Genomic DNA, 11,143 nt, shown 5'->3' with positions numbered 1-11,143 from the left:
AAAAAAAAAGTGATGCAACAGCATCACTTGAGAAAGGCTTCGTAACTCCATTTTGCTCGCACAATTGCACTTAGTGTTAATATGTAGAGGTGTGTTGCTCGCCCCCTCCTGCGTTGCAAACCCGTCACGCTCAAATTCCCTGAAGCAGCATTTAATGTATATATTTTTGTCTCTGTGCACATATCCGCCTCCTGAATAAGCGGGAGGAGGGATGTCTTTCACTTTGTAGCCTTAAGAACCCAGGCCCTTGACAATGAGCTGATGTGTCATGTTGGGGAAGAGGAATATTATTTTTTATAAGATAATAATTAAAGGAAATTGTAGCACTCAAAAAAAAAAAAGGAACGCCACAGTTTTTTTAGGAATCTGATTTTCTGTCGAAGGAATGTAATCATGAAATCAGTACATTTCTTGTAAATATACTGAGGCAATGTTCAGGGTTTTGTGGGGGCTGTGACAAGGGTGTTCCTGCTTCCTTCCTCATTGTGCTTAAGGAAACCGTTCCAGTCACAATATCATTACCGTAATCTTCCTTGCTGCCTTGCATTGTATGTGTTTGTGTGTGAGAGACCCATGGAAGCTCAAGCCATTTTCTCAGCCAAATTTCTGAAACCAGTGCCCACCGATTTCAGTGAAGTCAGTTGCTCTGGAGGCTTCATCAACTTACCCCTTCGCTTTTAAAATTGGATTTCTGCACTGTGACAGAGGCAGTTATGCACCTCGACACTCAGATCAACCATAATTGCATATAGTTCTCGTAATAAGACTTGCTGGATCAGTCCGAAGGCCCACTTAGTCCTGCATCCTGTTCTCCCAGTGGCCCATGGGAAGCAATGTCTATGGGAAGCCTGCAAGCTGGACTTGAATGCTGGTACACAGCACTGGTATCAGAAGTATAATTTGGCCTTTGGTGGATTAATTTATGGTATCCTAGTGGAGGTGACTTGTGCAGGGTTCCATATGAGAAAAGGTATGTGAGTGACTGCTCTCCCAAATAAATGAGCTACTTAGGAATCAGTTTCTTAGTTTTGCCTCCCTGAATAGGTTATAGGGAAAAAGTTCACCTGCCATATTATATTTCAGAGGAATTTGCCATGTGTGCACTTGATAAATAATATATTGCTATGTGGAGATTATTGGCTCTACTCATGTAACCAGGCTAAATGCTTTATCATAGAGCAGATGGCAGCTTGTTTTTTTTTAATTTTAACCCATTTGTCTGCAGTAGGTTCTTTCAGTAATGTTCCTTTTTTATCAGGATGAGACTTGGAAAGGATATAAGTTATATCTGCTGGGTACAGACTACTAAATCACATTTTGACTGGAAAAGCATAATAGTTATTACTAAAATCTTCACAAAAGCATAACCAGGCACTTTAGGTATGATAACGACTTGGATGATGGACTCAAGGGCATCCTGATCAAATTTGCAGATGACACCAAACTGGGAGGGGTGGCTAACACCCCAGAGGACAGGATCACACTTCAAAACAACCTTGACAGATTAGAGAACTGGGCCAAAACAAACAAGATGAACTTTAACAGGGAGAAATGTAAAGTATTGCACTTGGGCAAAAAAAAAGGAGAGGCACAAATACAAGATGGGGGACACCTGGCTTGAGAGCAGTACATGTGAAAAGGATCTAGGAGTCTTGGTTGACCACAAACTTGACATGAGCCAACAGTGTGACGCGGCAGCTAAAAAAGCCAGTGCAATTCTGGGCTGCATCAATAGGAGTATAGCATCAAGGGAAGTAATAGTGCCACTGTATTCTGCTCTGGTCAGACCTCACCTGGAGTACTGTGTCCAGTTCTGGGCACCACAGTTCAAGAAGGACACTGACAAACTGGAACGTGTCCAGAGGAGGGCAACCAAAATGGTCAAAGGCCTGGAAACGATGCCTTATGAGGAACGGCTAAGGGAGCTGGGCATGTTTAGCCTGGAGAAGAGGAGGTTAAGGGGTGATATGATAGCCATGTTCAAATATATAAAAGGATGTCATATAGAGGAGGGAGAAAGGTTGTTTTCTGCTGCTCCAGAGAAGTGGACACGGAGCAATGGATCCAAACTACAAGAAAGAAGATTCCACCTAAACATTAGGAAGAACTTCCTGACAGTAAGAGCTGTTCGACAGTGGAATTTGCTGCCAAGGAGTGTGGTGGAGTCTCCGTCTTTGGAGGTCTTTAAGCAGAGGCTTGACAACCATATGTCAGGAGTGCTCTGATGGTGTTTCCTGCTTGGCAGGGGGTTGGACTCGATGGCCCTTGTGGTCTCTTCCAACTCTATGATTCTATGATTCTAAGGCTCCTGGAAAGCTCTCCGTGAATACTGATGTACTGTATATATTGGTGTGTCCTATAGATCACTGGGAGCCAAAATGCAAGTTTATTTCAAGATTCAACTTACAACAAGAGGATTCAAAATTTATTTGCAGTAAAACATGCTGAAATTGTTGATGATGATTGATCATCTGTCACAGAGAAAAATGGGATCATATACTTAATTTTAGTGTTTTGCTAAAGGCTGACAAGAATGAAACAAACTGTGGCTCTGATCTGTTTAGAAACCTTTCTTAGCTTTGCCTGAAGCAAATAGAAATCGTAGCTTTTGTGCTGCTTGAACTGATAGGTCACTATGTTTCCTTCTTCTAAAGATTAACTTTATGATGGAATACCTCATTTTGCAGCCATACAAAAAAAAGCACACATCTCCATTGTACTGTCCTTATTAGTAATATGTTGTTCCTTCATTTTTACACAGCAGGAAGAAATAAAGAATACTGCTGTGTTTCTCTATTTGTGGTGGTGTTCCACTTCTGTTGTTTTTGCCCATTTCTGATTCTGGTGCCTACATGGCATGCAGGCATGCACCTGTAGCTTCATCTAAATGGCACAGGGGTCCAATAGTTGCAAAACTGAAAAATAATGTTAAGGTTCCATTTGTGGGTATATGATGAGAATTATTCTAACAGATTAAAGATCTGGGAGAAATTATAGCTTTGTTCAGACTTGGATGTTTTCCTGTGATGCATCTGTAAGGGTCTGGGACTGGTGGTGGGACTGATCCTTACCTGTTTGCAATACTACATTCTTTCTCTAATCTTTATGGTGGTGGTCAGTTGCTTTGGACCTGAAGCTTTCATTATGAAGCAGTATATTCTGGGATACCATCTGTATATAAGCTTCAGTTACCTGCATCTCCTTGTTATCCAAAACAGTTGTAGTCCCTGATGCCTAACTCATTACATTGAAAATTCCCTCAAGTATGCAGTTTTGTTCAATGTTCCTTCCCTGTGTTACTTCTATAACTATAGAACAATCTCAATTACACACTTCACAGGTGTGGTCCAAATAATGACTGTTTGTTTAAGCCCTTTGAGAGTTTAGATCTAAAACATCATAGACATGTGAGGCTAAACCACTATTTCTGACTTACAGATATGAAATACTGAAGAAAAATTATAAAGCTTTATTATTTAAAAATCTGATTAAATTACAATGATTTAAAATGGCTGGTTGGCTGTCTAGGGAGCTACTCTGTGGAGTATACAGTGTAGATTTGTGCCATGACAGCACTCTCTTTTGCCTGCTGTCTAGGCATACAAAAAGCAAGTTGTAGGGGACATGGGTGGCTCTGTGGTCTGAACTACTGAGCCTCTTGGGTTTGCTGATTGGAAGGCCGGCAGTTTGAATCTGTGCGACAGGGTGAGCTCCTGTTGCTCTGTCCCAGCTTCTGCCAACCTAACAGTTTGAAAGCATACCAGTGCAAGTAGATAAATAGGGACCGCTGTGGGAAGAAGGTAAACGGCATTTCCATGCACTCTGGTATTCGTCATGGTGTCCTGTTGTGCCAGAAGCGGTTAAGTCATGCTGGCCACATGACCCAGAAAGCTGTCTGTGGACAAACACCACCTCCCCACCTGAAAAGCGAGATGAGCACTACACCCCATAGTTGCCTTTGACTGGACTTAACCATCCAGGGGTCCTTTACCTTTATCTTACAATAAGGTAGTTGTGCCTTGTTATTTCCCGTGGTGGGGCTTAAACTGATGTCCTGTATCTAGGTGCTCCTGTAAGAAGTTATATGTGGTTTCCCTTATTGCCTGTCCTAGTTCTTCCCTTTCCCTATCTGGGGTAATCTTGAATCCATGTTCACTCGTCTACTCTTTAGGTGCTATATTGAAATATATGCCCTCCCTTTCCTTTGTATTGTGCAGTCTCTGTGTATGCTTGGAGTCTGACAGTTGCTGAATCTTCTTGTAGCTCTTGCTGTGGAACCCTACTGAAGCGCCTTCTGTATATATACTGCTGCATGCCACCCCAATCTGAGCAGTGCAAGAGTCCAGCTGCTTACCCAGGGTTTGCTTCCTCAGAATGAAAGACAGTGGAGACTGTGGTGTCTTTATGATATATGGTTTAATTACACATATCTACCATTAACACCCCAAAAAGGTATTGTTTATCCCATAGTCGCAGCCTTGGATTCAAGTAAAAATCAAGCATGACTCTGTCTCTCAGCTACCCAGCCTGCTTTCAGCTTCTAGCTCAACTCTGGCCTTTGTCTTTCTAACTAACTGTTCCAGCAAAGGAATTCTTTTGGATCCAGGAATTAGAAGGGACTCAGGCATACAGCTTCCCACCTCTCCTTGCAAAAACTCACAACAGTATGCACAGGATTGTGCTGCTAGTCTGTGAGTATTAGTCAGACTGAATAATTATGCACCAACAATCAAGTGGTACAATTCCAGGAGCTCTCCCATGTGGATATTTTTAATATATTTGGCTCTGAATTGCATTGCAATCAAATGTGGAGGATAGGGTGGGGGTTGATATATTTCTGTTATAAAGGATTTGGTGCTTTTTCCAAGTGAAGGCTCTAGAGTGCCTTTATGACAAATGACTAGAATATTTTTAATAACTCTTGAATCATGCAACTGTTTAAATTGCTATATAATTGCATTATGCCCAGGACTGAAACTCAGCAGAGCTTTATACTAATTAGCTGGGAACAGTTTCAGGTGCTGCTGTTGCTGCCAGCTCAATAGAAAACTGTCTGTTAATTATAGTGAGATCAGGATTCAACTTTTCTAAGGTACAAACACAAAGTACAAGTTGTCAAACTAGTTATGGTGTTTAAAAAAATAAAAATAAAACAATATTTCCAAGAATCACTTGCCTCTAATTCATGTAATACAAACTATTTTGGTAATAATAGAAAATATATTAAAATAAATCCTTAGGATGGTTTGATTTCCTGTTTTATGTCTTTGAGGACACAAGCACTGTCACATGATGCAAGTTACAGAAGCAAAACAATAAAGCTAAATACACACAGATAACTGCATTTTTCCTGGATAATTTTAGAATATACAGTGGTACCTCGGGTTACAGATGCTTCAGGTTACAGACACTTCAGGTTACAGACTCCGCTAACCCAGAAATAGTACCTCAGGTTAAGAACTTTGCTTCAGGATGAGAACAGAAATCATGCGGCGACAGCAGCAGGAGGCCCCATTAGCTAAAGTGGTACCTCAGGTTAAGAACAGTTTCAGGTTAAGAACGGACCTCCAGAACGAATTAAGTTCTTAACCCAAGGTACCACTGTATATGTTTAATGCTGTTTGAGGGGTGCAGTTTACATAACTAAATAATTAAATTTTAATAGGAAAAATTAAAGTGAATTAGTACAGAGATGCAGACATACCGGTATCTATTTTCCTTGGAACAGAACAATCCTAATTTACTCATAATCAGTGCAGTATGTGCAAAATATAGTAGTGTCCTATGCTTTTATTCTTTCTGGGTATGAAAGTCTCCAAGTGTAACTGCACTCATTTAGTTCCACTATGCCGGAGAATTTGAACAGTGCACATTCTATCTGAATTCACAGCTGCACTTGTGAGAAGCATGAGATTGAAGTGCAATGAAACCTGAAAAAGTGTGAATGGTTGTGTATGTTAAGCCACTTCTCTACCAATTCTTTACACCTTGTCAATGGATAAGGATTTTATTGGGCATGGCCTTTTCTTGCTCCCCACTCCCAAAAACATTCCAGGTTTGGGGTGATAATGTCTCAATATTGCATCTACACTTTAGTTGAAACTGTTAATGAGTTAATTGTTTTCATTCCCAGATATACCTGGCCCTGAATTATTATGTGTAAACTAGTATTTTTTAAATCATATCAATTTCACTTTCAAAAAAAGTTAAGTTTTGCCAGATTCTGGTAATTGTTGTTGGACGCTTTGAAAAGTTTGCCAGCTTTGAAAACTTTCGCTCCTTAAACTTTAAAAGAGGTTTAAAATCAGTATTTGAATTCTTTAGCTTTAAAGTTAGTAGTAAACAATGGGAAGAAGTATGTTACTTTCAGGCTAATAAATCGTTAGTGGGAGTATGACGATTGTTAAGTATTAAGCAATAATATGTACTATTTGAAGACGTCCTGCTGTCTTCAATTATGATTTTTAACCGCCTGATGAAGGAGGAGCTTAAAAATATGTTATGTACTGAAGTTCTCACCCTGGGCCAGCAGGGGGATATTGTAGATAGTTTTCACTCAGGTCCACATATGCAAATAAGGGATTGAAAGTGACGTTTAGTGATTGGATAGTTACAGAAAGTTGTTACAGTTGTGTTGTAGTGGAGCTCTACAACATATAAGCAGGCTGGCTGAACCCTTCAGTTCAGTTCTGTTCTGGCCTGTGAATAAACAAGAGCTGTTTGAAGAATCGCTGTGTCGTCTGATATGTTCACCCACAACTTAACAAAATATATACCACACACAAATATATTCTGAAAGAGAAAAAGATATTGAGCAGGAAACAAGAAGTCATGCAGTTAATGGAAGAGATAAGATCAGATTTAGAAGAGGAGGGAAGAGAGAAAGTAAAGCTTTTAAAAAAAGTACAAAGAGCTATTAATATCTCAAATGAATAATCATGCACTAAAAATTAACTTTATTTTTTTAGAAGCATTCATAATGGTTCTGAGACAATAGTTAGGTCTATGGATATAAACAGATTATCTCCAAATTTTACCATATGGAGAATACACAGGCTTCTTTATTAGTACAGTTTGTAGTGCCAGATTGGAACACAGCAAAAGGCCAAGCTGGGGAAATCTTACTACGTGCATCTCTGAACATCTGAGTTATTGGAATGGCTGCCTTCAGTTAACAGCTGTTTCTGCTGTTCTACTCACTGTTTCTGCTTCCACAACTAGTATACCCTCTCAACATTTTCAAAGGCAAAGGGCCCAGTCAGGAGCCTACTCCCAGGTTCAATATTCCTGGGACACCTCTGGATCAGAGACATGCAGCTGTTCTCAGAGCACTGTCCTGTGCTTCTGCTACTCCCCTGCCCCATAACAGGCCTTTGGACCATAAGAAAATAAATTTTGAGATCTACCTCTTCTTCCAAACTAACATTAGCAAGAGAGTTCCAACCCCAGGGTGATGAATGCATTTATTTGGTTATCAATACATTCCTTATGATCATATATAAAAAGTCACCTTACGCAAGTTCAATTAAAATGGCAACTAAAAATAATCCCAAAGAATACAATTCACAAAACAGAAACAGCTATGTGTTGACACAATTATTACAGTGCAGTCCTATACAGGTGTACTTGAGTTCCATGGCTGGAATGTGTCGTTGAAATGGGATACCTCTTGCTTGTCTGGTTGGAGGATGGACAGATGTGTGGGTGTACAGACCTCCGAGTTTTGAATGGCTATAACTCACTGTAAATCATATTACTTATTGCACCTAGCAGAGATTTATTCAGCCTACAATCCCCATCTTTGCAGGAAGGGCCATTGTACAGTGGAGAGCATCTGCTTTGTTTGCAGAAGTTCCCAGGTTCAATCCCTGGCTTCCCCAAGTAAAGGTGGGATAAAACACTACCTGAAATTTTGGAGAGCAACTGCCAGTCAGGGTAGACCAGGGCTGGCTCAAGATATTTTAGCATCTGAGATGAACCACAAAATGACACCCACCTCTCTGCCAGGGAAGAAGAGGGGAGTGAAGATTTACATCAGGAACAAGGGAGGAATATCTACATCAGGAACAAGGGTGGGAGATGCTATCAAGGCAGCATGAGAGTGGGTGCTGTAGTTGCGGCTGGCATTGCAGCTGCGGTAGTGGTCAGTGTGTTCCTTGGAGGCTGGATCGGCTGTCCCTGTGGCTCCTGCCACCTGAGGCGGTCACCTCACCTTGCCTCATGGGTGGGCCATCCCTAGTGTATATTGAGCTAGATGGACCCAATGGTCTGACTCAGTACAAGGTAGCTCCCTGTGTAACCTACAAGCTGACTTTATGGCTACTCCCATTCAATCTTTTTGTATTTTTTCTTAAATCCTCCTCCTCCACTACCCCACTTCCCTGTATAACATCTTGCCTGATGAAGTGTTCTGAAGTACTGAAAAGTTTGCAACTCTTTGTGACATTTCTGGCTGCCCCTAGCAAATGTATTGGCCAGCTTTGGACTGCTGTCTTATGTATACGCCATACCTTCAAAGCACATTTGAAGCACATTGCCCTCTCAAACAATTCTGGGCACTGTCATTCTTTAAAGGTTGCTTGGAATTGTGACTCTCTGAGGAGTAAGCTACAATGCCTACAATTCTTTGAGAGGGGAAAGGTGCTTAAAAATATAATGTGTATGCAGCCACAACCTTCCTGAAGATGGCACTGGAAAGATAAATGTTGTTTCTGGTTATAGCAAGCCAGCCAATTCCAAGTCCTGATGGAGAGAAACTAAATTCTGGGTGCAAATAATAGTGTTTTTCTTCCACTCACAGGGTTATCATTCAATATTTTGGCCTTTCTGATTTGTACATACAGTATTTATTCAATCTATCTTTATTAAATTATCCCCAGACACTAGCTATCAAAGAAGCCTAGAGTTGCCACTTTGTCCCATAAATAGTGCATAATCAGAAAGATACTTATTCCGAAGTTTAATTGAGTTCAGTAGGACGGCCTCCAGTAGGTTTTTAATATTGCAGTTTTAGTAATGCAGAACTAGAACTACTATATACTAAGCTGTAATGATGAGAGTAGACAAATTGCTGCATTGTTTAAGGATGTATTACACAGTGAAACTACCTTCCAGTGTTTACTTTGTAAGATACTATCAGATTTAGAGTTCTGCCCTCTAATTGCTGGTTTTGTTGACTTGTTAATTAACATAGTAGCAAGTGACAGTTAATATTTTGAATGCTATTTTTGAGGCAGCTTTTATAGTCACTGTGATCTATATAGATGACTAGGAGCTGAAAATTACACGCATTTTTGCCAGTTTGGTGTTTTGAAACGTAGGGCGGGGTTGTGGCTGCCAATATATGCTGTGTTTGAAAATGTTTTTTTAGTCCTACAATACTCCTTTTCCTTTCCACAGTAGGCACAATCTAGCCAAAGTAACCATTTTAAAACTTTTACTGAGGTCAGGAACAGTAGACTATCCAACTAAAAGGTCACACTGCAGTGACCAAGCCTTAAAGTGACATTTTAGTTGGCCCTAATAAAGATATTATCTGGTGTAACCTTTCCATTTCTTTTCCTAGTGGACCAACAAAGCAACCTGCATTTTTTTGTGTCATTTCAGTAAGAAAGTAAAGCAGGTGCTCAACTTTCTCCCATTAGAACAAATGGGGCTTAACTTTTATTTGAGTTTACTCAATTGTTTTTTAGAAAACCACATTCATTTTAAATAGAGTTCTCACAAAGCTACAATTGAGTTTAGGAATTCTTTGGAATTTTGCTTTTTTCTTTTAATTATCTTAATTACCTCCCTTACTATTATTAATTATTAACAATACAAAATGCTATATAGAAAAGAAACAAAATCACATAGTGTTAATAGTGGCTTGATCAATTTTATTTTTAATAGTCAATCATGAAAGGGACATTTTGAGAGCAAAGCAAAATGTTCCCATTTACATTTTATATTTGGCAGCAACATTATTAGGGTGGGAATCACCAGAGGGCACTGTTTCTTTTTCTGAACAGCTGTAAAAGGAACCTATGGGCAGGCAGAGGTGGGGGAATTGCTTTATTATTAGTTTTGTGGTATATTTATACTATGCAGGACTGTTTGACTATCAAGTACAGTACACTGAATCTATCTGGAAACTGGGATATCTTCTGAAAGATGCCATTTGTGGCCAGCATATAAGCCACATTTAATAACTAGTATGAAAAATGGAAAAAAAGAAATGAGATGCATAGTTACAAATCAACATAATTCTGTATGTCATTTCAGTCATAACTGGTACCTGAGAAAATGCTCATGTAAGTATTTAGTGCATCTGGAATTATAGGTAAGGTTCATTAATTTTTCAGAGAACATCAGACTGTACTTCTTCACAGAGCACATTCTCAAAAATTCAGTGCCACAATCTGTAGTGGTTGCCATCCACATTTCCATTTTAAAAGGCAGATTAAACAAATTTATGGAGGCTAAGGCTATGACTTGCTACTAGTTAGGCAATTATATCCTACATCCAGGTTCAGAGGCTGTGTGTTGGCCTAAATCTGATCCAGCAGGGCTCTTATGTTCTTCTTGCTGTCAGTTGCTTTGTCTTCTGCATACTGCCCGGGGTTTCCTTCATCTTTAATTATTTTGCTCATTTCTATTAAAATTTTACCATGTCTCTTCAGCTACTCAAGGTACTTTCCTGTCCCTCCAGATATACCTGTTCAGCAGATGGGTCACCTTGGGAGTCAAATGTATACCTCAGATTTCTGTTCTGGATAGTCAATAGAAGCTTACAGGTGGGTGTATTAAATTATTGTCTAAGAATTGTCATATTGAAACATAAACTCGTTATCAACAATTAGCTGTAGTGAAAGCCACAAGACACAGAATGCCAACATTAAAAACGGGGGCTGCCAGAAATACAATATTTCTTGAGCAACTGACAGCTTCAGAGAAGTTGGGTTTTTGTCAACAGAGATATATTTTATTTTTTGAGGGGTAACTATTCCCAGTGGCATCATTCCCTATGTGTATTCAGAAATGGTTGAGTCCCAAGAGGCCTCTAGCATGTGATTTTTCTAAATCAAGTTTTCACAGCTCAGTAGGCACAAGTCATCATTCTAAATAAACTGAATGTAGAGCCAACTTATTTCTGGTTAAACCC

At 39.7% G+C, this 11,143-nt stretch overlaps 1 long non-coding RNA gene across 2 annotated transcripts in view; it reads left to right on the top strand.

Annotated features, from left to right (window-relative positions):
• The first annotated feature begins 36 nt into the window (after nucleotides 1-36).
• LOC114594419 (uncharacterized) overlaps nucleotides 37-11,143 on the top strand; it is a 12,532-nt gene continuing 1,425 nt past the window's right edge. Inside the window, exons 1-2 of one of the 2 annotated variants that reach the window (XR_003705975.2) lie at nucleotides 37-89; nucleotides 10,691-10,775. This is a non-coding gene — a long non-coding RNA (uncharacterized LOC114594419). Of the gene's footprint in view, nucleotides 90-659; nucleotides 971-10,690; nucleotides 10,776-11,143 lie in introns of those variants that run through there. The other variant, XR_013392189.1, reaches the window with a different exon arrangement.

This window comes from Podarcis muralis, chromosome 3 (assembly GCF_964188315.1).
Source record: "Podarcis muralis chromosome 3, rPodMur119.hap1.1, whole genome shotgun sequence".
Classification (NCBI taxonomy): Eukaryota; Metazoa; Chordata; class Lepidosauria; order Squamata; family Lacertidae; genus Podarcis; species Podarcis muralis.
This window is presented reverse-complemented; position numbering and strand designations above follow the sequence as displayed.